The 27518-nt window shown below is 35.2% G+C and overlaps 1 pseudogene; it reads right to left on the bottom strand.

Moving 5' to 3' along the window:
* On the bottom strand, nt 1-27518 carry LOC102589580 (polyribonucleotide nucleotidyltransferase 2, mitochondrial-like; annotated as a pseudogene).

Genomic DNA, 27518 nt, shown 5'->3' on the forward strand with positions numbered 1-27518 from the left:
TGTAAAAGTGAGAGTTTTTAGTATTCATACAAAAAGTGTATAGTAATCAGGAGAAGAAATAACACATATATTAATGAGACCTAGCTATCACAACAGAAAAACATCCCAAAACCCCTTGTTGTTTGCGTAAAAAAAAACATAATATGGAAAGAGCCATGAAAGAATGATTTACATTGACGTTCAACTCGCACCAAAACTGAAGCTATTCGTGACAGTCACAGGACTAAAACTGACCAGAGGTGAAAGGCTTGGAACAACCCTGTTCCGGGAGGCTACCTGATTTTAGGAGGCCTTCTGTTTCTTTTATTATCACGATCCAACTCATAGCAACGATCTGCACGTGCTCTGAGAAATGCAGGCTTTTGAAACAGATTTCAAGCATCGGTGTCTTGTGATTCCCTGTCAATTTTCTTAGTTGACATATTTTACAGCCTGCAGTTTCATGCTTTACATTGGTATAATAGCGCCTTAAATTACTGTTCTTTCACCAAAGACAATACTGCAATCCCTTTGGTTGAAAAACTTGACCACTTAACCCGCTGCTCATCACCCACCTCAAAGTCCCTCTTCATACCAGGCTACACAAAAAAAGTAAATTTCATTTCACTTGGAATTAGGATCTCCAGGATAGATAAACAAAATTCTATTATGATGAATATCTAAAAGTCGTACGATGCACAATAGACCCTACTGGGACCATCATAATATTTGCTAAGGCTTTTGTGAATACTATATGGCTAAACAAGGAAAAGAGGGAAAGCAAGCAATGTACACCGATAGAAACATAAAAATGAAGCAAGGGTAATTGATAACAATAACTTGCAGAGCTGAGCAAGGACAAGGTAAGAAAAGATACCAAACATTTTGACCACAACTTGCAACTAAGGGCTTCACATAAAGCAGACTTATTAATGTAGAAAGTTGAAAATAACAGAGAAACTTTGAGACAGTAAAGTCAAACATACCTCAAAACGATACATTCCCCGAATTCCACCACCCAAATCAAGCACCAAACCAAGGGCACGAATTTGATGCACTTTTGCTGTTAATCTCATACCAAGCTTTAGTTTGTTTGCACTCATAGGGGTCTCAGATGTAGCATCATCCTTATCTGACCCAATCTGAGAATGCAGGCCTACTTCAGGAGTATGTTTCTGCTCACTTGCATCATCACTTATTAGGTCAAGAATGGCATCCTTGCCTCTTTTGGACTTCTTAGCACTTCTAGAAGAAAAACCGGATTCTGAAAGTGAGGATGGTATCCTTGTCTTCTTCTCAGATTTAGAAGCACTTTGAGATCCATTATCACCTTTCGAATTCAGAGCATCACTTTTTTCTTCCTCATCACACTCGGCCGCACTTCGGATTAGAACTGCTGGTGTAGCTGACTTCAAAGTTGAATCATTAGTTTCAGGTCCCACAGTAGCACCTTGGTTTTTTTGCTCATTGGATACATCCTCAATGGCAGCCCAAACATTGACCTCTTGACTAGTAGGAGCATCAACAGAAATGCCTGTCTTAGATTTAGGTCTAGGCAGGGTGGCTTTTAATGATAACTTAATATTGCCATGAACGCCCTGTCCTATACACATTAAAGAAAGTTGCTTTCCCACAGATACCACATCTGAAACTCTGGAAACCTAATAGTAAAAAGACACAAATTAATCACAATACAATAACATGGAAGAAGTAGCCACTCTAGCCTAAACCTCCATGCCTCAGACTTTGTTTCTCAAGTACATAAAGGACAATTAACTATTTGACTTATGTGTTTAACATAGCTTTAGAAACTGATTTACACAATTTTTACATATAGAAATGAAAAAAATTTGAGAGGAACCATGGCAGACTGAAAGCAATATTCTAGTTAAATTTCAAAGTTTCAAAGAAAAACTATACACTTGCCCTTGAAAGCAATGATATACTATCCCAGAAGGTCATGATTATTTTCTGCAAATAGTCTCAAGCTCTATTTGCATGGTAGGGGTGAGCAATTGCAAATTAGTATAGGTAATATCGACTCCTGTAGAGTGGGTACTAGTTACTATGACTGAGCGAGTTCAAAAAAGCATTAAGTTTTAAACTGCTAAGATCCTTGGCAGTATAAAGTTTTGATAGCGAGGGAGAGGAAAAAGAGAACCTACCGGGTCGTGTGACAATTCTGAAATATGTAAGAGGCCCTGTTGTCCACCATTAAACTCCACAAACGCGCCGTATTCTTTAACAGATACAACAATACCTTTATATACGCCTCCAATCTCAATTTCACGTCCAATTATAAAATCAACCTGTCAGCAATAAATTGCAAAGGATGGAATTGGTTGGCTCAGAAACTTTTCAAGAACACTGAAGCCAAAGTGAAGTGAAAAACAAGGTATGGAAACGTCTATAGCACTTGAGGAGATTTCACGACAAACCTTTTTTTTTAATACCTATTTCACCATTCGGTCTTAGCTGTTCACCTTACTTCAGTAACATGATTGTGCTCAATCTCTAAGAAAAATGTTACATGCTAAAAGAAGAGGCAGATTTTTATCTACCCTACAGCAAGTAAACAGGAGGGAAACACAAAATTACCTTCTCCTGTACTTTCTCCATCACCGACTGGTTTTTGGCAATTATAGTAAATGTTCCATCACTAACCGAGATTCGTGCACCTACATTATGAATCAGCAAGGAGAAATGAATGCAATCTTAGGAGTAACAAAGGAATCAGCTGGAGAAATTAAAAATGAAAACTGCAGTCTGGAAAGAACACCATCACAAAGTGTTTACTTATGAAAATGCAGTGCTGTAAGACGTGCATTATCTGTCTCTATGTGTGTGTATCCATTTGTTAGAGAGGTTAGAGTCCAACATTAGTTGGAAAACGGATTGGTCGTCTCCTTATATAGACTTGGGCAATCCTCTCTTCATGAGGTAGCTTTGAGGTCGAGTCCGGACCAAGTGTCATATTTTTTACATGGTATCAGAGTCAGGTCCGCCCTGCTTGGTCCCCATGTAATGTTGTCAATGCTCCAGTTGGCGGTCTGGGCGGTGAGGGAGTGTTAAGAGTTCCGTATTGGTTGGGGAATGGATTGGTGGTCTCCTTAAATGTTCTTGGGAATCCTTCCTCATGAGTTAGCGGTCTGAGGCAGAGTTGCGCACAAGTGTCATATCGTTACAAAACTTAACAAGGCAAAGCGATAATGTGGATAAGCAATATGAAGCAAAGAAAAAACTGGTGTACAAATCAGCATATTAGAAGCCAAAAACTAGTATTCCTGCAACAAGTTTGAAGGGAAGAAAATTCTACTTAGAAAGTCAAGAACAGTTGACATTAGAGCTACATCAATGATCATACGCAAGAGAGGCACGAGGAAAAATACTATTAACCATGCCCTCATGTCAAAGATCACCCAAAGTAACCAGGTAAAAGTAACAAATAAGTCTAATGCAAACTGTTGACTGCACCTGTTTCATCTTCAATTTTCCTCTTCAAAGCACCAACAGGACCAATCAAGCGACGAAGTGCATCATTGCTGTATTTTGATGTAACTGTATTTGAAGCAGTCATCAAAATATGAGCAAAAGAGACATGTCAAATGAAGCAGAACTAGGGAGTTTAGAGAAACATAAGATCAATGATTGAAGCTAATTACCTAGCCGAGGAGAATATATGTCATCCTGAATACGTGGAGCACTTATCTCACACTCCATGTGCTCAAGGATTTGAAGCCTCCCTTTAAGTGCAGGATCTAGACTCTCACATCTGATATCCAAAGGAATTCCAGCAGGTTTAATATCTAATTGTATTGCAGTTACACCATTACGGGTACCAGCAAACTTAAAATCCATGTCACCCAGATGATCCTCCAGACCCTAGAGAGTTACTTAATCAAGTAAGTAAAACTCACACCAAATTTAGAGAAAGATAGAGACCAGCCTCAGACAAAAGAAAATTAGGATATAACTTAAACCAATAAGCCAGAGGAAGAGCAGCAATATAGACTACATAAGTGGTGATGGTAAGTAAAGTTTTAAAGTTGATAACTCTTATTTACATGATTTGCAGTTTTCAATAACATTAAAGTTTTATGAGCATATAGTTCTGGACTTCTGGTGTGAAGTAAAATCTATTCATGCAAGTGCAAGTAAGGCAAAAAGACAAGGTTCAGACAAAGTTCAGAGTGGGGGCTTCTCAAGTCAAACAGATGCATAAACACACAAGACCAAGCTACAGCATGAATCAAATGGAGACACACAACAGTGGACTCCACAATCTAAGTTTATACCAAAACAAAGAATAGCAGGTTTTCATAAATTTGGTGAAATCCAAGAGGAACTAAAAGGTCATATGAAAAAGTCTAGAATTTCATATTACAATCATAATCATGCAAGCGAGTGTTGGCTGAATAATAGATACACCTCTTAAAGCCTAGGCCTTTAGTGACCGGATGATTTCACAACTTTAAAGCACACTTTCAAGGTGACCAAATAAATTGATCTTACTCCAGCAGCCGGTATAGAGCAATATCTTATTAGTTTCCAGTTACTATCTTGAAAAAAAGATTCAAAATCCTAATACCCATTTTGAATACTGAATAAGGTAAATTTTACCACCAAGCCTACATGATATGTACCGAAACTAATTTGTTTGTTTCTTCATCCCTTTGGGACATTCATTTAAAGATGCTTCTTTTCCCTCTTTTTGTCCCCCTCACTGAACTTCACAGAACTAAGACAAACATTCAAAAAGATCGAAACAACAGTCCTCACGAAAATATCAGTCAATAAACGATAATCCTTGATTTCACCAGTTGATGAGTCAACTTCACTAACAAGCCCCATCAACAAACCTGCTACATGTTCTATTAGTGGAATGCCAGAATCCATCAAAGCCATGCTTCCTGCAGCAACCAAAAAAACAGGAAGTATTTGCATTTTGAAAGGAGAACTATAACTTACAAGCACAGACTTAGATCAGAGATATCTTCTTAGTGCATAATGAATGTGTGAAAACGTATGACTAATATTTGCCAGATTGAATAACCTTGAGATCAAGAAGATTGAGAAATTACCTCCACAGACAGTTGCCATTGATGTCGAGCCATCAGATGCCATGACTTCAGAATTGATTCGGACTGCATATGGAAAATCATCTTCAGGAGGTAATACAGCAAGCAGAGCCTTTTCAGCAAGAGTGCCTGTAGAAGATTAACCATCCAGTATCAAGAAAATGATCCACAAATTACCCTGGAGATGCTATAATTAGAAAAAGGTAACATGAACATAAATTTGATGAGCAACAGATTTATCATCAAATGGCCGTCAATCTTCACCAAGCATATTAGATTGGGTGATTATAAACAAAATCAGAACTCAAATTACTGGATCCTGACCATGTGCAAAAATGTCTATAAGGTAGCCATATGGCAAGGCTCATCACATATGAATCCACAAGAGTTTGTGGCCAAAGAGTTAAATCGTCTTTTGAGTTAAGCATCATCAAAGCACAATTTTTGAAAGGAGCATAGTAAGGTAAGTAAGTCCTGTCTGGCCTTCACAATTGCATTTTCATTCTTTTTTACTTTTTGAAGTTCGTAGCAAATGAACAAAAAGACCAAGAAACCCAAAAGATGATCCAAGTGGAGAGAGACTCAAAAACTAGAACCAGTTATTTTTTTTGAGAAGGAAAACTAGAACCAGTTATACCAAACGATATAAATATTTATTAATCAAACATATAGAAGAATGCAGGCAACCCTGCCTCCTACTTTACGATATTGCGTGAGAGAGAAAAAAGATCTTCTCTCTTTTTCCTTTAGCCAGTATTTGGTTTTTACATGAAATAAGGAAACAACAATAAAACAAGAAAAATAAGGCTAATGAGGAAAGGGAAGAGAGTACATTATCAACATTTCTCATCCCTCGTTGCCTTGTTGGTACAAAATGGCATAAATGTTTCCACATATTGAGGTTGATTACAACTTCATATTGACATTCTAGTATTAAGGTCCATTTACAGCTTTCACTAACTTCAGAAGCAGACCATATTATAAACCTGAGAACTAAATAGCTTACCATAACCAACTTCACGCCTATTCAAGCCAGTTCGTTTTCCAACTTCATTTGTACAAAACGGTGGAAAACTATAATGCAACATGGAACGCTTGCTTGAAGGACCGACCAGTGAATCCAGACGTTGAGCATCCCCAGGTGATCCAAGGGTAACAGTGCGAAGGACCTGTATAAACATCTCATAAGGGATAATGAATGGCAACAAGATTGCATATTAGCATGTGATGATAACCCTAAATCATAGTACATCCTGTGTTTTTAGTGAAAAATGAACATACTGACCTGAGTATCCCTCTTGAAAAGATTGCAGATCCATGTAATACAGGTAAATTACCAACTTCACAGTACAAAGGCCGAACTTCGTCAAGACGCCTTCCATCCACTCTAAGCCCTTCTGAAATGATCCTTCTGCGAACAACCTGATGTTGTCAGAAACTTGAGGAGGTTAACATCACGAAGTGATATTAAAAGATCAAAACCTTGCTTTATGATGTAAAAAGAAGCCCAAACAAATATTCCTTAAAATGCAGTAACTGAAGTATTGAAGTCTTTATTTAGAATATGTCGATGTTTGCTATTGGACTTATAAAGCCAAAAACACATGCAACCTACTATTAACCGATTAGGAGGGAAGTACACATTATTTTGCCAAAGATCAAATGCATGAGGAAATAACCTAGAGGGACAATCACTGATCATGTGTTCCTCTGCAATCAACAAATGGAAAAGAAGAAACAAAATATTTTCTGTTTATTAATGATGTAAAAATAAAAATTCAAAATCAGAAGCACAAAAGATAAACTTCAACATCTACAAGCATACCTGCTTCCTCACTGTATCAACTGTTTTTGGTAGAATTTTTAGGCCTTCCTCATCACCTTCTTCCTTAAGAGCTCTTTTAACGTCCTGTGTGATTTTTTCTAAAGCTTCTCCACGCTCGAACTGATTGAGAATGGAAAACATAGTATTAATGAGATGAAAAGAAGGTCCCTGCTGCCTTTATTAATAGACTATAACATGAATAGTGAAAAATAGTGAAGTCCCTAAATTCATCTTGCAGTAGGGTCTGTAAAAACAGCTTCTATAGGTTCGTTGGCCAGATTCTGAATCTTTTCAAATGTTTTTTCTGATACCATAGACAGCTTATACTCTTTCTTCTGCTTACCAGCTTTAGCTGCGAGTCTAATTTGAGGGTCAAGATACTTAACAGCCTGAATATTCAAAAAATAAAAATTACTGGTTTGGAGTAATGGAGCAGCAGTGACAAATTGATAGCCAGCAATGTCTCACCTCTGGATGAGCAAGTCTCAAAGCAGCTTCCAAATCCTTTACAAAAATTTCACGAGCTTGGACGTCTATCATCAAAGTTTTTTCCCTCGTACATGCATATACCAAGTTAAGATCACTAATGCTAAGCTGCATGACATCTAATAAGAAGACTTTAATCAAGGGACAGGACTTTAATTACTGGTGAACATAATTGGCATCAGTGACAACAATTAGCATAAGGCACATAGGCAGTTGGAGTTGCCGAGTAGCTTTCTGTTATATTCTCTTACTATGTAGTTCTTCCTAATACAATGGAAGAGAAATGGCTTGCCTAGTATGCAAATTCTTGGAAATGTAAGCTATTTATCCACTATTGACACCCAGCAATGGCTACATAATCGAGAAACTACAACTTCTGCATGAGACCTAAAGCTCCATTTCAACCATCTTCTGTTAGAGTGTAAACAAGTACAACACCTAAGGATATGGCCTAAGTTCTCAAGATGCCAGGGTCATAACTGCCACTAGAATGAACGTCGACTTGCTGAAATTCGGAAGTCTTAATGTTATATATTTATCCTGAGGATGCCAGCTGATATAAGATATTACCTCCTCCATGCTTGGATTTACAACAAATTGACCTGAAATCCTTCCAATATGTATTACTCCGATTGGCCCACCCCAAGGAATATCTGACAACATTAGAGCAGCAGATGATGCATTAGCTGCCAATATATCTGGATCTTGTTTCCCATCAGACGAAAGCACACTTGCCATTACCTGGGGAGAATGCATTAGCGAAGCTTATAGCCGCCAAACAAACTACTACTATCAAATTAATTGCAATAACAAGACACCAGCTTACCAGGGGCGGCTCAATGCCTTTAAAAATGAAGCATCCGGCTTAGGCCCTGATGCAAGTCTACATATATTACAAGTTAGTTAGTGGATGATGACCAATAGTTAATTGGGGTTCATTAGTTAGTTACAATTCTATTATTCTGTTATAACAGTCAGTGTAGCAATTGATTTTAGTTGTGGATATATCCATATATACCATGTAAAGGATTAGAGTTGATTCATTGAATGATAATACATTTCTCCTTCTTCTAAAATTCTCTCTCTTCTAATATCTCAGTTCTTCGAGTTCAAAGCTCCTAGAATTGTTCTTCCTAATTGATGCTTAATTGACTGCCATTATGCATCAATTGGTATCAGAGCTAATGATCCTTGGCATGACGGTGACCAGTAGTAAGAATCAAGCTAAATCAGTGGAAGAAATGGATGATCGATTAGCCCAGATCCAAGATTAGTTGACGAAACTGATGGAAGGGATGACTAGCATGAATGACAGGAATTCACAAACAAAAAAGGAATTGTATGAGATCAAGGACACCATTGGTCGACTGGAATGAAGGGCAAAGAAAAGGGACTGGGAAGAACAAAATCTTCAACTGATAAGGCTTGTTCAGCTTAATTCCAACATGAAATCAGACAAAAGGAAAATCGCAGTAGTTCTGGTAATCTCTTTACTCGATTTTCTAGATTAGAATTCCCTAGATTTTCTGATCAAGACTTATGAACTTGGTTGTATAAGGTGGACCAATTCTTTGATATGGATGAGGCTGCATTCGACCAGAGGGTACGGATAGCTTCAATTCACCTGAACGGGAGGCAGTTGCTTGGCATAGGTCGTATATGAGGTCAAGAAGTTGTGTAGATGATCTTTCATGGACAAAATATATCTTGGCATTGAATAAAAGATTTGGGGAAGAGTTTGAGGATTTCATGGAGGCTTTGAAGAGCCTGACTCAAACAGGCAAGGTGAAGGAATACCAAGCTGAGTTTGATAGATTATTAGCAGGAGTGAATCTGTCAAATGAGAATACTATCCGCTGTTTTTTGGGTGGGTTAAAGCCAGAACTAAACAAATCTATTAGGATGTAGTCACCAAGAACACTGCTACATGCCTATAAACTTGCTAGGACAGGATGCTGTTTTTGATGGAAAAGCTAAGAAATGGGGTTTGAAACCTATGGTTAGGCCAGTATAGGGTCCAATTCTACCTACTCCTACTCATGTTAAACCACCTTTCTCTCAAAAGCCATTGATACCAAATTCCACATATAGGAAACAAGTATAGGTCGCCAAACCTAAAAGATTCACTAGTAATGGGTTGGGAAGGAGGTTGACTACTGCGGAGATGGATGAGAAAAGGGCTAAGGGCCTTTGTTTTTCTGTGATGATAAATATGTGGTTGGTCACAAGTGTAGGTCCAAAAAACATTTTTTTCTAGTGGAGAGAAGATGAGGAGCTGGTTCAAGAAGAGGTAGTGCAGGACCAAATATAGGAAGACAATGAGGAAGTTGATGAATGCATGACCATATCCTTACAAGCTTTCACAGGAGTGACATGTTATCTGCTTTCATGAAAAGAAACCCTTGCAGGTTTTAATTGATACTAGGAGCACACATAATTTCATTGATCAAGTAATAGCGAAGAGGTTAAGATGTCAGCCCACTACTATTAGTGTTGATGACGGCAGGAAGGTGCAAACAACTTCAAAGTGCAAAAATCTAATATGGCTTTTGCAAGGTACTACATTTGCCTCTGTTTTCTTATTGCTACCATTGGGTAATGTGGACATTGTCCTGGGGTAAAATGGTTGAATACCTTGGGTAGAATCTTGTTTGATTTTCAGAATAGAACCATTGAATTCAGGTATCAAGGCAAGAAACATGTCTTGAGATGAGCTAGTAGTCAGCTGAAGTCAACAGGGGCCAAATCAATAAATAAGGTTGATGTTGATGAGACTCAATTCTTCATGATGTCATTATTATTTGGTACAAAGGATAGGCTGCAGTGTTACAACATTCATATTGGTCAAGGTAACTTAGTTAATCCAGCATTATCCTTATTAATTGACCAATATGCCAGTATATTTGAGATTCCTACTACACTACCACCTCATAGCAATTCTTTTGATCATCGCATACCACTGGTGGAGTCTACCAACCCAGTGAACAAAAGACCTTACAAGTACTCAGTGGTCAAAAGGATATCATAGAGAAACTTGTACAGGAAATGATAGATCAAGGGGTCATACAACATAGTACTAGTCTTTATGCCTCACCAGTTGTGTTGGTTGGCAAAAACGATGGTAGTTAGAGGCTTTGTGTAGATTACAGAGAGCTGAACAACTTGACCGTTAAAGACAATTTTCCCATACCCATTATAGAGGACCCATTGGATGAGTTAGGAGGTTCCATGGTATTTTCAAAGATTGACCTTAGAGCTTGATATCACCAACTGAGAATGTATGAAAGTGACATTCACAAAATTGCCTTTAAGACTCATGAAGGACACTATGAGTTTTTGGTAATGTCGTTTAGCTTAACTAATGCTTCGTCATTCTTCCAAAGTCTTATGAATTTAGTTTTCAAGCCACTATTGACAAAAACAGTTTGTCTTTTTTATGACATACTTATTTACTGTTAAAGTATGGTCGATCACATTGAACATGTGAGGGTAGTCTTTGACCTAATGCAGAGATTCCAACTATATGCAAAAATGTCCAAATGTGCCTTTGGAGTGCCTAAAGTGGAATATCTAGGTCACTTCATTAGTGGTGAGTGGGTGTCTACAGACCCCAAGAAGATTGTAGCAGTAGCATAATGGCCTATTCCCCACAATATCAAGCAGTTGAGGGGTTTCTTGGGACTTGCTGGATACTAGAGAAGATTCATACAAGGATTTGGATCCATTGGTAAGCCATTACATGACTTACTTAATAAGGATGGATATACTTGGACTGAGGATGCCACAACAACATTTGAGGAACTAAAGCAAGCCTTAATTTCTTCCATAGTATTGGCTATGCTTGATTACTCTATACCTTTTGTGGTGGAAACTAATGCAACTGGGAAGGGAATTGGTGTTGTGCTAATGCAGCAAGGCCACCCTATAGCCTATATTAGCAGGTCACTGGCTTTTAGACACCAAGCCATGTCTGTCTATGATAGGGAATTAATGGCTCTTATATTTGCTGTCACTAAATGGTCCTACTATTTGATAGGAAGACCCTTCATTGTCAATTCTGATCTAAAAGCCTTGAAGCACTTGTTGGAACAAAACCTCTACACTGACTTCCAGGTGGCTGGTATTTCCAAACTAATGGTTTTCTACTTCTCAATTGAATATAAGTAGGGTATACACAACAAATTTGTTGATGCCTAATCAAGGAAATCTGATGCTGAGTTATTAGCTATCTCCTTATTGACACCTAATGATTCTCTATATGAGCAGATCAAGGGAACTTGGTTAACTAATGCATCTTTGCAATCTCTGATTATTAGAATACATGTTCAGCCTTTTAAGCCTTTTACTTGGTGTAATGCTCAGCTTAGGTGGAAGGGTAGATTGGTGGTTGGAGACAATTCCCACTTGAGAAAGACAATTAGTTCATTGTGGCATTACTACACATAGTGTTCATTCTGGCATGGATGCTACCATTAAGAGAATATCGTCTGTATTTTATTGGAAGTCTCTAAGTCGGGATGTAAGGGACTTCATCAATAAATGTGATGTCTATCAGAGCACATGTATGATATTTCTGTCTATCCAAGCTTACTTCAACCTTTGCCTATTCCAGATGGAGTGTGGCCTGATGTGTGTTTAGACTTCATTGAGGGATTACCTAAGTCTAATGGCAAGAATGTTATCTTGGTGGTGGGTTGATAGGTTGAGTAAATATGGCCATTTCATGAGCCTACAACATCCCTATACTGCTCAGTCTGTAGCACAGTGCTTCTTGGACAATGTTTTTAAACTTCATGGCATGCCAGCTACATTGACAAGTGATAGAGATCCTGTGTTCCTTAGCAAATTTTGGCAAGAACTGTTTACAATACAAGGGGTTCTGTTACAGAGGAGTACTGCTTATCAAACTCAAACAAATGGACAAACAGAGGTTTTGAATAGAACATTAGAAACTTATCTGAGATGTTTTTGTTCTGATAGCCCTAAGGAGTGGTCCAATTATTCACCACTTGCTGAGTGGTGGTATAATACTACTTACCACACTGCTATCAAATGCGCTCCTTATGAAGTTTTATATGGTCAGAAACCACCCATTCACCTTCCTTACTTAGCAGGTGAGTCTTCATCTGATATGGTAGATAGATCATTGGCTACTAGAGAAACAATCATTTATCTTTTGAAGTTTCATATTCAGAGAGCCCAACAAAGAATGAAAGACTTGGCTGATAGACAGAGGTCTGATAGATGTTTTGAGGTAGAAGATTGGGTTTACCTTAAGCTGCAACCTTATAGGCAAGTTTCAGTTATTGTTAGACCCTTTAACAAGTTGGTTGCTAAGTATTTTGGTCCCTATCCTGTTGTTTCTAAGGTTGGAGTTGTTGCCTATAAATTACTTTTGCCAACTAATGTCATGATTCATCATACATTTCACATCTCTCAGTTGAAGAAGTGTCATGAGGTCCCATATGTCATCAATCATCCACCTGTGTTTCACTTGTTCAGTCCATATTGCTCTAGGCCTATAGGTGTGTTAGACAGGAGGCTTGTGAAAAGAGGCAACAAGGTTGTGGTTCAAGTGCTTGTGAAGTAGACTGCTATTGATTCTTCTCAAGCTACTTAGGAGTACTTGTTTGACATTCAACATAGATTTCCTTCATTTCAGCCTTGAGGACAAGCCTGTACTTTGGTAGGGGTATAGATGCAAGTCTACAGATATTACAAGTTAGTTAGTGGATGATGTCCAATAGTTAATTGGGGTTCATTAGTTAGTTACAATTCTGTTATTATGTTATAACAGTCAGCGTAGCAGTTGATTTTAGTTGTGGAATATATCTATATATACCATGTAAAAGATTAGAGTTGATTCACTGAATGATAATAAATTTCTCCTTCTTCTAAAATTCTCAATCTTTTAATATCTCAGCTTCAAGCTTTGAATTAGATTCTCAGTTCTTCGAGTTCAAAGCTCCTAGAATTGTTCTTCTTAATTGATAAGCAATTGACGGTCATTGTGCATCAAGCCCCAAAATTTGAAGGCCCAATATTTTAGTAATAATAAAATTATTATAAGCCTTTTTTTGACAAAATAATATATTATATCTTTTAATTTATTTATCTTTATTTTAGTTCATTTTGAAACATTAAAAAATGTTTTTGTCTTTTTTGCCAATTTTTAAGTTTAACTTCCACATGATATGTTTAAGATTACAAGATTAAAAAATGTTTTGGTATATATATATATCTCTTTAGTTTAAGACCATAGAAAAAATACAATTTTTTAATTAAAAAGAAAGAAATAACTTTGCATCTAAAAAATAAATAAATAATTAAAAATTAGGGCTCCCATTTATTTTTGGCTTCATGCGACTAACTAGCTTGAGCCAGTAACTTACCTGCACTTCGTGGTAAAATTCAGGTGGAAAAAGTGGCCTTATGGGCCGATCAATAAGACGACCACATAAAAGCTCACGTTCTTTTGGAGCATCTTCTCTCCTCATGTATGTTGTCGGAATAACACCTTGAGCAAATTGTTTCTCTTGGTAATCAACCTAAACAAACATTGTTAGCACTTACGACCATATAATGAAAAAAAGCTCACAACACTTATTTATATGTGTAAATAGGAAAATACATACGATGCAAAAAGACATGAAAGAAAAAGGAAAATGAGAAAATGGAAAACATAAGTTATGTTTTGTTCGGCTATCAAACATTTAAGAAAGATTTCTGAAACGCTCAATTGAAAACACTGATAAGTCTATTTAGGGGAGTAATTACGGCAAGGGCCGAAGTTGCACTTAGCAACAAAATTGAGAAAGTTGTAACTCCTGTGTTGCAAAAAACTTTGAGATTAATGAATAAGAAACGTAATTCTTTGGGAAACACAAGTCAACGTACTGATTGGAATATCGATAGATCGCTGGAGAGATGGGTAGAGCAAGGCCCGTCTCACCCAATGTTGGGACCCAGATCTATAAAATCCCAAAATGCTACCTACCAAAATCTTAAACAGAAAATGCGAGATATCTTGTCAGCTTGAAGTTAATTCAATGAAATATAGAAAATAATGTAATTGAAGTTGTGAAAAAAAAAATATGTAGTAATACATATTTCACTTCTCCAAATCAACACAAACTCCTCAAGTATTTATGTTGTACTATAAATGTTAAATAGAATGTTGTACTATAAATCTTAAATAGAAAATGTGAGATATCTTGTCTCTATGTTAGAGCTTGAAGTCAATTATATAAAATCTAGAAAATAATGAAGATTAAAGTAGCACAAAAAGAATTCCGGTGTGTTTTAGTGTTGTATAATTTCATGCTTAAAAGTTTAAGCATAAATTGGAGTTATGAAATTTTTCAAAAAAATTGGACTTTGCCTTAGTTTTATTTGATAAGTCCATGTGGGCAAGGGGAGTTTACGTAAATATTAATTTTAGTTAAATTAAGAAGTGGGTATATTTTATTTTATTTCTAATAACTATATATGGTATTAAAACTTTTAAAAGGTATTTTTGAATTCATTCTTCAAATTAAAACCCCCCAAAAGTTCTTTTCTCTAAAAGTCCTCTCAAGCTCAAGGAAGAAGGAGATGTGGGCAACTAGGGTTTCGAATTGAAGGTTTCTTCCATCAAATTTTCGTAGGTTTTCTCAATACTAAGGTATGGTGGCTCTTTATCTAAAGCTAGTTTTCGCTTTAGAGCCAATTTCAAAGGGTTTTCAATTCTCAAAAGTTATGAAAAACTTTTATTTCTTACTCTACTCAAGGGTTCTTGCATTAAATGATTTTAAATGATGGATTGTGATATTGTTGATATTAAATGGATGTTTTCAAGTGAAAAATCTCATGAACCCTCGATTTCACAAATTTCTATATTTGACTTACGAAATGGGTTTGTTGATAATGATTGGGTATTGATGAATTTATTCTTAGAATAGATTGTATTGTTGATGTTTATGATTTTCTATATCTATTGATTAATGTTGAGGATGGCTTTGGAGGATGGTAAGTTGGCTTAATCTCATATTATTGACATAATTGTTCTTTCTTGGTTTGACCCACTTATGGTGGAGGTGTTTAATTATGGATTGTATTATGAATATGGCCTTGAAGGCATTATCTATTGAATTAAAGTGTTATAAAAATTATGAAGTGTTATTGTACTATGTGAAGGTAAATATGTGAAGGTATTCTTATAGTTATAAGGTGATCTTGTACAAAGTGTTATTGTAGTGTCATTGAAAGCAAGTTATCTTTAAATGTCCATATGTGACGATTGTTGTTGGTAGGTTGAATCCACCTTTGGTGGAAGTGTTATATCTTGTTCTTGTGTCTAAGTATGGGAGAGGTGTTTTGGGAAATGTTTTAGAAATGGGAATTGAACTAATGGTATATAGGAAATAACATATGCCCTTTGGAAAAATGATTCAACACTTAGAAAAACTTCTAGATTATATCTTGAATAGGCTAGACCTAGCATGGTACCATTTTCATGAGTAAGTTTAGACTCCTAAATGTGAATGTTAAACCTTGAAGTGGTGAACCCTAGGGGTAATGACCTTCTTATTGTGTGAAATGATAGACTTAGAGATGGTGGACCGGAATGGTAACAAACTCTCTCTAAGAAAGTCAACGAGCTATCCTTGAATGGACCTTGATCGGCTAGAACTAAGAAATGGAGCCCTTCTTGGTAGAAGTACTATGAGTTGGCCGAACTTAGAAATGGGGTCCACTCTAGTGCATACATGTGAATGAATTACTCTATGGGAACTAAGGCTAAGCACCGAGTGGATGTGGTTAGGATGGTGGCCCTACTTAAGTATGAGACTAGGGCACAATGAACATCCTTGGACATCCCCTAAACCATGTGCCTACATGGGTTGCTTATTAGTTCTACCTTTGGCAAGTAGAACACCTTCCACGGAGTAGGGTAGACTCCGGATTCCATGCCTAGCTAGTATGGTCTATGTCGGTTAATGCCTATTCCCATCATGTGGGATGTGCACTCTAGTTATTGGATAGGTTCTACAAAGTGTGGGTGGTAGTATGGGATGTTATCTACACATTGCACGAGTAGGCCTAGAAGATGCTAAAGTGAGTTCCCTAAGTCTAAATGGCTATTATGTGAAAGTCCCCTAAATGCTTAAATGTCTCCTAAGTGGTTCATTAAAGAATTTTGACTTAGCATGATATATTGTAATGGTACATTCATTATCTATGGTAACCCTTAGGAACACTTAGGTGTATATAAAGAGATTGTATGGGCGGTCACTTCATGTTTCACTTAAGTGTAGCTTTGGGTAACTTGAGATAGAGGTCATTAAATGATGAAAAGGCTTACTTGTCGCTTATGTTCATGTATTGTACATTGGTACTAGTTGAGTATGTCTATTATGTGGGTATTGCCTTATATGTGGATGATGACGTGAAATGTGTCTCTTATAATTGTGATATGAAGGTTTGATAAAAAATGGCATGAAAGCATATATCTCAAATAAATGTATGTTTTAACATGTTTTTGCATGGTCATCATACCTAGTACTTAATTGTGTTAATTCCATATTTTGCTCAGTGTAGGTTCCGGCAAGTGAGCGGGTTCTATAGTAAGCTTGGGATTTGAAGTTCTTCCTAGATCTTGTGGTATGTCCTCATATGTCGAGGACAAGACTTTTCTATTCTAGTGTTATGATAAGGTTCTTGTAATAGACTTAGTAGACTTCTTTTGATTGTAAAGGGCCGTGCCCCTAGTATGTTTTCAGGTTTATGTCTAAGATGGCTAAGAGACTTAGTACTCCGCTTGTGTACTTTTGAAAGCTATTTTTTGAAAAAAAATGACCTTTGGGTCTTATGGATTTTGTTTTAAAGAGTTCTTAATTCCGCACTATTTTACATATCTAATGTGATGAATACTAAGGGCTTGTATAAGACCTCCGAGAGGTCGAATACGCATGTTACGACTTTGGGGTGACTTCGGGTCGTTACAATTAAGAAAGCAATATTAAAAAGAATAAGTTTTTTTAAAAAAAAAAGGAATTTAGAAATGTGATGAACATACTGGAGAAAACTGAAGGAAAGGTGTGCTTTAAGTTTTGAATTAGTTATTGGTGACAATATTGACCAACAAAAGGTCAAACATACTTAAATATTAAATTAAGTTAATTGTGGACTCAATTAACATTTTCAAAACTTATAATTTTTTTAAAAATACAAAACAATCCCCCTACTAAATAAACAAACTTTCCACTCCCTTCCCCTCTCTCAAACGTTCTCCTCTCTCTAAAAAGCCCTTCCCCTCTCTCAAACGTTCTCCTCTCTGCAGAAAATTTTTCATACTTCCCAAAAATTAAAAATTGCTTCGATTAGGACAATCAATTTCTCTGGCAGCTTTCAACTTCCGACGGCCGTACTTTGAACTTTCGATTCTTCTATTCTAACCATCCAAAGGAACAACAGTTTGTAGGTAAAGCTTTGTTTTTTTGAAAAAAATTAGGGCTTTTTTAGTTTTTTTTAATTAGCGCATACTCTTCCCTCAAGAGCTGCCCAAGTTTTGTGCGATTCATGTTGAGACAATGAAGCTTTTTCTTGTTTATGCTTTAGGAAGTGGACCAACTGATTGTTCTAAGAAGAGCAAATCGACTAACCCCACCCTATGCTTTAGGACAGTTTAGTTTTTGGCAAGATTTGATTTTTATTTGGTTTTTTTGTTTTTTGGGTACTTGGAGAGGATTAGTGGGGTTAGTTTATAATTTAGGTGAGATGGGAAAGAAAAGAGCTTTGCCCAATTGGGTTCCTAATGAGTGGAAGGTGGAGGTTAGAACACTCAAGAAAGGAAAGAAACAAAAGATGTCCTTGCTTTATTGTTCATTCCTCTTTTCTTAATCTTACATTTGTTTTTGTTTTTGTTTTTGTTTTTGTTGTATTTTGCTTTTGGGATGATAAAGATTGATTATTTTTGTTCTATTCATTTCTAATCTTCCATTGCAACTGTTATTTTTGGCTTAATCTATACTAATATGATACAAAATCATAACTTTGTTTCCCATAACTATTTACCTGGTTGTGTAACTAAGGGCTACTACTTTGTGTCTTCTCCTTGTTGGATAAATTAGCAAGCTTGATGTCATGCTTCACTGTATAGACAAACTAGGCAAAGTAATTGAACTTAGTAATGGATACTTTGTTGAGATGCATGCAAGCTGATCTAAACATCACTATTAGAAAAAAAGAAAAAAAGGGCAAGTTTTGGGAGTTAGTCTTCTTGCTCTAAATAGTGTTTTAACTGAAGAGGTACTAGTTTGCTTTTATGGCTGAAGTAGGTAAAGAATTCAACATGTACATTTTTGTTGAACCTTGTAATGCCTAGACAATATAAGTATATGAAATGTCCTAGTTCTGGTAAAAAATTGATCTTATATTTATCTTTTGAAATTAACTACATTAGGGTCTCCCATGTTGCAATAGATGGCCTATTTGTTACAACATATAGGTTATTTGTTGCAACAAGTGAATTATCTGTAGAATATTGTATTATGTTGAATTTATTAAATTTATTGCTATCTCTTTTTAATGAAGCACAATTGATTGTAAGTTTTTTCATTCTTTCTATTTGTAGATAAAATGGCTTCCAAAAGAAAACAAGTGAATCAGTCTCTGATAAATCAAGTAAAGTAGCTAAAGTACAACACCATTAGAAGAACTTGTTGTACAAAAACAGAATGAAAATATGAAAATTGTAGAGGAGGAAGATAAAAATAAAAATGAAGAAGAAAAAAAAATAATGAAGATGGAGATGATGAAGAAAATGAAAATGATAAAGAAGATGAGGAGAAAGGTGAAAAAGAAAGTGAGGAAAGAGATGGAGAGGAAACTGAAAGTGATGAAGGAGATGATATTGAAAGTGAGGAAAGAGATGAAGATGTTGTCAAATTTTTTAATATTGACAAGTTTCAGGTAGAGATGCCTATAGATGACCCTACAAATTTGACAGGTGATTTTGTTGTAAAATCAGTCATGGGCGCCAAATTTGATGCTTTTAGAACGATATTGATGAAAGAAAAGTTGGAGGATTTCTTTAAGTCTAGCTGCTTTGGATACTTTCTTGATCTGTCAGAGGCTAACAATGCACATTTTCAAATGAGCATGGTGTATGATCTTCTCAAGCGCAGAATCAAGTATAAGGGAGCTGATAATGATGCTTTGGAGGATAAGAACAAGAAAATGGATGAGATTTGGATAAACTACTGTGGCATGTCAGTTTGTTTTGGCATGAAAGAATTTGCCATAGTGACTGGACTGAGATGTCATCCTCCTTCTGAACCTCTTCCTAAAGTTGCACGCTTAAGAAAGCCAAGAGAAAAAAAGATATCTAAATCAGTCAAGGTTGGCAAGAAAGGTAAAAAGCCAGTCAAGACAGTCAACACCAAAACCAACAAAGGCAAAGAAAAACTAAATAATGAAAATGAGTTGTTGGCTATTATTGGACCTAGTTATAAAGCCAAAGATTTGATAGAAGATCTCCAGAGCAAAAAGGTTTTGAAGAAGCACAAAGAGCGATTGTGCTTAGTTTGGTTTGTGCATGCCATTTTATGGACTAAAGACAACAACAATGTCATAGATCTTAGTTTGTTTGTGCTTGTTCAAGATTTGGATGCATTCAATAATTACCCATGGGGTAATGATAGTTATTTCTTGACTGTCGAGTATTTGGTGTCAAAGTTATCACCGAAGACGAATAATTTATATGGCTTTCCTTGGGCTTTCATGGTAAACTTCACCTCTAATTTTAGTATTTTGTTTATTTGTGTTATTGAATAATTATTTTAAAATTTTATTTTCATCATCTTTATAATTTTAGGCTTGGGCATTTGAAGCAATACCTTACCTCAGGAAGCAATTCAATGATTACTCGAAAGAAATTTCTCAACCAAGGATTCTTAGGTGGTTGTCTGCCAAGAACAACCCAAAAATAAAATTTCGTTGATCTCTTTTGATCCTCCTCATGATATAGTAAGTCTTCTATAGAATAATACTTATTTAAATTAACAGATTACCTAATTTTGCTTTCGTTTAGGTTTTCTTCCAATATATGACTCATCTATAGTCATCTATTGCAATGGATGGTCATTTGTTGGAAGAAAGCATAAGAGTTTGCTACTGTTTTGCTTTTGCCCAATAGATGACTGATCTGTTGCAATAGATGTGTCATTGTTGGATGAAAACTTAATCATTTGTTGTTTTTTATTTAGGTTCAACAGATGACCTATTTGTTGCAATAGATAGGTCATATATTGGACGAAATCTCAATCTTTTGTTGCTGTTTTGCTTTCGTCCAACAGTTTACCGATCTGTTGCAATAGATGGGTCATTTATTGGACGAAATCTAAATAGTTTGCTGCTATTTTGCTTACTTCCCACAAATGACCTATCTGCTACAACATATGAGTCATCTGTTGTAAGAAAATTTGATGATTTGCTACTGTTTTGCTTTTGTCCAATAGATGGCCCATCTGTTGCAACATATGGGTCATCTGTTAGAAATAAAATATATAGGTAAATATGACAATAAATATTTTATCTATTATAATTTATAGATTAGTTTTTAATATAAACTACTTTTGTTTATAGATTGTACATCCATGGCTTGTTCCCACAGAGCAAGAGTTGCAAATGCCATTCTTTTTAACTCTACGAATTATTGACACAAAATCAGACCCTACAGTGGATTTGATAAAAAAAGAATTGGTTGGAGTAACAATGATCAAAAGGGAAGCACCTATTGTTTCTGGTGATGCTGATGATGTTGCATTAGATGTTGATGTTGATGTTAATATTGGTGATGCTGGTGCTAAAAGTGGTGATGAGCATGTTGATGATGTTGGTGGTATATATGGTGGATTCACCCCTTTCAGTGGACATACCACATCTTTTGCTCGTTCTTCTAGCTCATGTTCTGCATGTAAATGTGAAGAATGCAAGAACAAAGAGGCTCGGTTAATATCTACTGGTGAAGATGTGAAAAAGTCTCTTGATGCTCTTACTAGTGTTGTTAAGGAATTGATAAGATGCTCTTACTAGTGCTGTTAAGGAATTGATATCTAAGAGACGTGTTATTTCATCAAGAAAAATTTCGGAGCCATTCACACCATTGAAGATTAAGATGAGAAGAAAATCAATTTCCAAAATATTATCAAATATGAAAAAGAGACAACAAATTGCAGCTACTCCTCTTCCTTGCGATGTTGAGTCATCTTCAGGAGCCATAGAAGAGCAGTAGAAGTTGTAGAGGGTATGAGTTGCTTAAGTCATATTTTGTAAGGTGAAGAACCTGATATTTTGTAATTGCTTATGACAATATTTTATATTTAATAGATGTCCAGTTATTTTATCATGAATTCTATTTTGTAAGCTAGAGAATTTTATATGAATTGTAATTCATGAGCACTTAACATATTTAGTTAATCATATTTTGTAGTTGCCTATGACAATATTTTATATTATATAGATGTTCAGTTATTTTATCATGAATTTTATTTTATTCTTAGATTTGTAAAATATTAAATTATACTATTGAAACAGATGTTGCAACAAGTTATAATCTGTTGCAACTCATTTATTGCAACTGATGAATCATCCATTGCAATAGATGAGCAGATATGCTTGATTATTTTATTGGATGGGTCATTTATTGCAACTAAAAATACATATTAGACATTTGTTGTAACAGATTTCTATATTTGTTGCAACAAATGATCATATTTATTTGATTATTTTCAATAGATGGGTTATCTATTGCAACATATGGGTTATCTATTGTAATTGAGCTTATAATTGAACTTCATTTATCACTAATTATGGGTTAAATAAGCAATTCATATCCAAATAATCAATTAATCACTTTATTTAAGACGAATACAATTACTTGATCATATAATTACTCTACAATACATTGAAATGTAATTGAACTTATTAATTAAAATGTAATTATAATTAAATAACATTATTTGTCACTAATTATGGGTTAATGAAGCATTTCATATCAAATAATCAATTGATCACTTTATTTAAGACGAATACAGTTAGTTGATCATGTAATTACTCTATAATGCATTGAGATTATAATTAAACGTATAATTGATATGTAATTATAATTAAATAACTTTATTATCACTAATTATGGGTTAATGAAGCATTTCATATCAAAATAATCAATTGATCACTTTATTTAAGACGAATACAATTACTTGATCATATAATTACTCTACAATACATTGAAATGTAATTGAACTTATTAATTAAAATGTAATTATAATTAAATAACATTATTTGTCACTAATTATGGGTTAATGAAGCATTTCATATCAAAATAATCAATTGATCACTTTATTTAAGACGAATACAATTACTTGATCATATAATTACTCTACAATACATTGAAATGTAATTGAACTTATTAATTAAAAGATAATTATAATTAAATAACTTTCTTTATCATTAATTATGGACTAATGAAGCATTTCATATCAAAATAATCAATTGATCACTTTATTACAGATACAATAGGTTGAGTCATATAATTACTCTACAATACATTGAAATGTAATTGAACTTATTAATTAAAAGATAATTATAATTAAATAACTTTCTTTATCATTAATTATGGACTAATGAAGCATTTCATATCAAAATAATCAATTGATCACTTTATATAAGACGAATACAGTTACTTGATCATGTAATTACTCTACAATACATTGAAATGTAATTGAACTTATTAATTAAAAGATAATTATAATTAAATAACTTTCTTTATCATTAATTATGGACTAATGAAGCATTTCATATCAAATATATATAGAGTCGGTAGAAAATGATCAAACGTATATGCTCATTTGTTGCAACTGATGCTCATATATTTCAACAGATGAAGCATCCATTGCAACAGATGAGCATATATGCTTGATTATTTCCATTGGATGGGTAATCTATTGCAACAGATAGTACATATTAGATATTTGTTGTACAGATTCCTATAATTGTTGCAATAGATGATTATATTTATTTGATTATTTTCAACAGATGAATTATCTATTGCAATAAATAATGCAGTAGATAATGCATCTAATGCAAAATATACAAAGTTTGTTGCAACAGATGAGCATAACTAATATATTTTATATAATAAATATGAACATACAAAATTAACCAAAATGAATTAAAATTATCAGATTCATAACCAAGTACAAAATAGTTATTTCACTATTACAATAATTATGGCGCATTTCGAACCGGGCATGTTGTTCACTTGTGTCCAATATTTTTACATATTGAACACTTATTTTTCCTTGTTGGAAATGATTCCCCGACTCCACGCCTCCTCTTCGTTCGCCTTCTTCCCAGTTTGCTTGGGTCAACATATGGAGGAGATATTTCTCTCTCCAAAATCTTCAAAGGAACAATCCAAGAATCTTCAGGAGGCACCGGATTAATTTCCTCACAATATGCAATTATGTATTTTTCCACCGGATAATATGAAGACGAATATTCATAGATGTGATTTCCAAAATATGCACCATATTGGATCAAAGCGCTGCCATAGCATGTGGACAAGGTATTTTTTCCAAGTCAAAAACTCTACATGTGCACGTTCTTCTTTGAAGATCGACCGTGGCAACATCACCATGACCGTTAATACTAAACTTGTAATTGGCTATTTGATGGGCCAATAACTTATTTCCCAAATTGATATTCTTTTATATTTATTTTTCCATTGAAGGAACAAGTATGTTTGGTGAGTTGACCAACTCCATATGCCTCTCGTGAAATAATTTTGCAAATCTTATATTTATTTCATCAAATAAAGCGACGATAGGAAATTCTCTTTCAACTTCAAACATTGCATTCACAGATTCAGCAATGTTTGAGGTCATAATATTATACCTATAAAAAATAACTTAATAAGATATATAATTATATTAAACTTAAACAAGATACTCAATATATAATATTGTACCTATTTCTTGGGCATAATGACCTGCTCCATCTATGAAATCCAACTGATTCGAGATGTTCGGCTGCCTTGGGTACTATATCCCTTATCTGATTGAAATGGTCATAGAACTCAACTTTATTGTACGCTTTCACTGCATTATAAAAATGAGATACGACCTTTGCATTGTGAAAATTATTTCAAATATTTTCTCCAAGGTGCCTCATGCAACAACCATAATGAGCTGATGGATACATAATTGAAACCATCTTTCGAATACTTGAATGCCTATCAGAAATTATGCACAGCTCATCGGTATCATCTACATAACTTCTCATTTGTTCAAACAAATATTGATATGAGGCATCACATTCTTTATCCACTAACACAAAAAGCCACCGGAAAAATATGATTCTTTGCATCTTGCGCCACCGCCGATAGTAAAACTCCTTCATACTTGCTCTTCAAGAATGTCCCGTCAACGGCTATGACTTTTCTCAATTGTTGAAAACCTTGAATCCAAGCCGCATAGGCTACAAAAGAGTACTTGAACTTTCCATTTTCATCAACCTGTAATGCCGTCTTACTTCCTGGATTTGCGGACTCAAGCATACAGCTGTATGCATCAAGCACTCCATACCCGTGCTCATGTGTTCCCCTAACCAAAGACTTTGCAATCTCCCTACCCTTATATATCTTCCAATAACTCAATTTACAACTCAATTCTGTACGGAGTTGATTGGTCATATCTCTTGTAGATGGACCTTTACCATTAGGAAAGCTATTTTTAAAGTATTTACCAAGGACTTTTGTTGTGGCATGTGGATTATGACTCGTAATATGCTCTGAACCACATGTGTGATACTTTTTATAAATTTTAATACAAAATATGTCAGAACTAATGAATTTCACAACCCTCAACCACCACTTGCACTCTGGATGTGCGCATTTAAAACAATACACACTACGTGAATTAATCACCTTTACAAGTCTGAAATCTGTTTTCAAGCAAGCAATATGCAATGAAGTGACTAGTTCTTCTTGTTCTTGAATGTCATTCCTATGTAAAAACTTGTCTCATCATCTTGAAGATTGTTCAACTGTTTTAACGGAGAACTGCCCCCTATATCAACAATAGGTGTAGGTGTTTGGTCCTCCTCCACATCATGTCCAATCTCATCATCTGTAATATTCATATTCATCCCATTCAATTCATCATTTAACAGATTTTGTTGGTCTTGTTCTACATTTTCATTCGCTATCGGTTTTTCAATAATGTACACCCTTAAAACTGACCTAGTTGCATCACTCAGATAAGCACCCAAACGAAGTTGATTGCTTATCTTAAAAGGCAGGACTCTTTGATTTTCAAAAGACTTGTGCATGTAACTGATGACAAGATCATTTCGTTGACAATTTAGTCCACAATAGCTAATGATTGAGTTCACAAAATCATTATACAAAATATCCCTTTGGACGGTCATCAATACTGACTCTAACATGTCACCCATCCTTCCAACGCCAAATAAATCGATTGTTTTTCTCAATCCATTCACCATAACAACCAACAACTATTGTTATTGATTCTTCCATTAATGGTACCTAAAGAAATTTATTAAAAATTTAATAATGATTGTATAGTAAAGTTGAGTGGCTATATATAGTTAAAAATTATATGCACAATCATTGTCCCAACAAGTCAATCATCTATTGCAACAAGCAGCTCATTCGTTACAGTAGATGATTCACTTGTTGCAACTGATGATTCACTTGTTGGATACATGTCCAGAACCAGAATCTTATCCAACATGTAAGTCAATTGTTGTAACAAATGAGTTATTTGTTGTAACAGGTAATTGATATGTTGCAATATATGACTTACCTGTTTGGACAAATTTCTAGTTTTGTTTTAGTTTGGCCTGGTACTGTAACATGTATTCAACGGGTAAGCCATCTGTTGCAACAGATGAGTCGTCTGGTGCAGCAGATGACTCATATGTTGCAATGAATGGCTCATCTGTTGTGACAAGCTTCTAGTTCTTTCCCAGCTTGGTCTGATATTGTAATATGTATCCAACAGGTAAACCCTCTGTTGCAACAGATGAGTCATCTGGTGCAGCAGATGACGCATCTGTTGCAATAAATGACTTATCTATTGGGAGAAGCTTCTGGTTCAGTCCCAGCTTGACATGGTACTGTAATATGTATCCAACAGGTAATCTATCTGTTGCAATAGATGACTTACCTGTTGGGTACGCGACTGTAAAATTTTGAAGAAACACTCAAACTATCAAAATGAAAAATTAGAGTAAAAATTATTTCGTTTACTTACCAAAATCACCTATGATGTAATTTCCAATGATATATGAATGAAAAATGGTCTAAAAGCAGCAGTACAATGTGAATATCAACTGAAGAAGAAAAAAATGATGAACAACCAGAAGAAGATGGTGATGAACAAGAAGAAGAAGAAGAAAAATGATGATGGAGAAGAAGAATGAAGAAGAAGAACAGCTACAATGGTCCCCAACAATGGAAGAATAAGCAAGAGAGAAAAAGAGAAAAAGTGAGTCGTTGGTACCCTTTTTTCCCCTCCATTTCTTATTATTTAGGGTTTTATATTAGATGAACTAAAGTGTAAAATGAAAAAACTTAGGGATGAAAAATTCAACCCCTTAATTCTTAATTTAAAAATTGTCACCCCTACTCAATAATCAAGACTTGAGTCACTAATTCCTAATTTTGAAACTTTTCTATAACCCTTAATTCATTGTCCCAACATACTGTAAGAGGCAAAAAATCATGAACTGCGTCGCCTTTAGATGAAGCGACAGTAGAGAGGACTTTCATCTCTTCCATGGCTAAAATTACAAGCCATTAGCAACCTCGCAATCTTTCCAGTTTCTAAAGAAATTTTGCGTGATCCAATCTCAAATTCCTGAGAAAATGTCTCGAGAACCTTCGTTCCAGCAACAGGAATATCTATATCGGCCATTGACGGTGATGTGGACGGCGCAAAGCCAAGAAGACCACTGCAGATTGTACGAAAACCAAATCTTCGCCTTGTGAGAACGTACGGTAAGTTGCAGAGAAGTGGGTTTATTTTGTTTCTTGCAGACGCCATTACAGAGTTGAAAGGGACAAGTGGAAATTGAACGAAGGA

This window comes from Solanum tuberosum, unplaced genomic scaffold (genome assembly GCF_000226075.1).
Source record: "Solanum tuberosum cultivar DM 1-3 516 R44 unplaced genomic scaffold, SolTub_3.0 scf00245, whole genome shotgun sequence".
Lineage (NCBI taxonomy): Eukaryota > Viridiplantae > Streptophyta > Magnoliopsida > Solanales > Solanaceae > Solanum > Solanum tuberosum.